The sequence below is a fragment of the Pipistrellus hanaki genome (genome assembly GCF_964339955.1).
Source record: "Pipistrellus hanaki genome assembly, contig: scaffold_67, whole genome shotgun sequence".
Classification (NCBI taxonomy): Eukaryota; Metazoa; Chordata; class Mammalia; order Chiroptera; family Vespertilionidae; genus Pipistrellus; species Pipistrellus hanaki.
This window is the reverse complement of record NW_028182268.1, coordinates 112,962-115,388: the sequence shown is the minus strand read 5'-3', so window position 1 is coordinate 115,388 and position 2,427 is coordinate 112,962.

Genomic DNA, 2,427 nt, shown 5'->3' with positions numbered 1-2,427 from the left:
CTCAAAGTTCACATCCTGTCATAATGGGGACAGTACAACTCATAATCAGAGTCACTCCCAATATTATTAGTCTATCCTACTACCTACCCTCCAAATCCATCTGCTCTTTCCACTCTTCACATTTGAGAAAATGTCAGGCCTTCATTCCATGAAAGGAACTGTCTTATATTCGTGCTGATATTTTTCTTCCAATAACAATTAAGGCAGTTGAGTAGATAGAAGATACCTGAGCTCGGGCTCTCCAATGTATGCCACACTGCCTCTTATCGATAGATTGGGTATCAAAAGCATAGGTTAGTGAGGGATATTGGCCATAAAGACAGTGCAAGTGATTTGATACTGTTTTCTCAAGAAATAGCATTGTAGTCCCTCAGATTATTCCTCTAAGACACTAAAAACATGGCATCACACGACACCCTTTTGTTCCCAATCCCAATTGGTGAGGCCATTGCTTTGTACTACCTGCTGCACATAGTTCCTTGAACAACACATATCTCCCACAGCTTCCTTTCCAGAGGCACCATTTCAATGGAAATGCAAATATGCTGTGTTGTGGATAAATTTTTTTCCTAATAACCTTCTTTTCCAAAATTATAGTTCTCTCTTACCACCTCCAAAATCTAGTTCTCTCTTACCTTATTGTTACATCTAGGAAGCACTGAAATGGCCTCTTTCTTTAGTCACTCATGTCAATGTCATGGTGCTGTGGCCATGAATTCACATTCCCTCTCTGAGTGCACATCACTCTTTCTACCACACCTCTCTAAAACCTGCACTTCCCCAGCCCCAGCCCCCATCAGGATCTCTTGGCCTTTTACTTATTAGTCAGCATGTCTGGTACAGAGGATGATTGCCATATTGAATCAGGATCAAGCATTGCCCAGACTCTGATAGTCCACACTCATAGACACAGCTTTGATTCCTGCTATCTAGGCCTCTCTTCATGACTGTATATTTCTTTCAACCTCAACAACTATTAAGAACAACAATCAGATCTCAAGTATCTATAGTACACCTCCTCTTATGCTGCAGTTGATGTTCATTCATTAGCCAACAACTCTCACTTAACCTTCACTCAAGTCCCAGCCCCAATGGCCCCCTGAACCATTCCCAGTGAGTCTCACAGATGACCACTCAAGTCTTCTAGCTAATCCACAACACTGACCGCAACTTCCCATAGCCAGGGCACAACAAGAGTCACAAGAAAAGCCTGGTGAAAGTTTTGAAAATTTGATATTTACTCCCCTTAGTCTCATCTTGTTTAAATTACTCTTTGACCTTGACTAAAGCTTTGGCCACTGCTAAACGATTATCTTTTACTCACATTACATGACAATTTCTGTCCCTGTGCTGTGTTGTGACACCCACTTCTCACAAACAGTGGCCCCAGGAAGAAAGTTAGTCCTCAGGCTCACACTTTGCCTTCTGAACTACTACTCTCATTACCAACCTGACCATGATTCCCTGTATTAAAGTGATACACTGTCCTAAATGATATATCTCATTTTGTTGAGCATAGACCCATGCACCGGTGTGAGGTCACATGCCTAGGTTGTGGGCTGGATCCACAGTAGATATTTGCAGGAGGCAACCACTACCTATTTTTTGCTCATCCCTGTTGCTCTGTCTCTCACTCCTCCTCCCCCATCTTTTATATATCTAACATCAATAAAAATATACATGTATTTTTAAAAAATATATTTTATTGATTTTTCACAGAAAGGAGGGGAGAGGAATAGAGAGCTAGAAACATCAATGAGAGAGATACATCGACCAGCTGCCTTCTGCACACCCCCCTCCGGTGATGAGCCCGCAACCAAAGTACACATGCCCTCGAGCGGAATCGAACCTGGGACCTTTCAGTCTACAGGCCGATGCTCTATCCACTGAGCCAAACCGGTTTCGGCTATATATATGTATTTTTATAGACATACCCTGCAGGTTCCTGATTCAACTCTCTTTACTCTTTGCACATTCTGGAACCTATGTGTGCAGGACTTCATACTGACTACATTGGTTGTCAGAAACAAGGTCCACATCATGAACCCCTACTTCTGGCCTTGGAATTCTCGGCTTAGTGTCTGTTCAAAGTGCCCAGGTCCAAGGAATACAAGAGCAGCGATAGTCCCACAGCCCTACTATCTCACGGGCCACAAGTGTGTGAGGTGCTGAAATAAGTTCCACAAACCCGTATCCATAATCAATTCTACATTTACAGAATTTTGTGAAAAGATTATGGTCTGTTGAGAGCCAGGCAACCACCAGGCTCTATGTGTTCAGGGTGCTCAGTGCCCTTGCCCAACCCAGAGGCCAGGTGCACTCTAGGTGCCTGTATGATCTCAGTCCTCAGTGCTCACTCTTCCAGTTCCCTTATCATTTACAGGACTTCCCCTTCCTGCCAACAGCTGCTGTCCTGTCTTCTAGTCT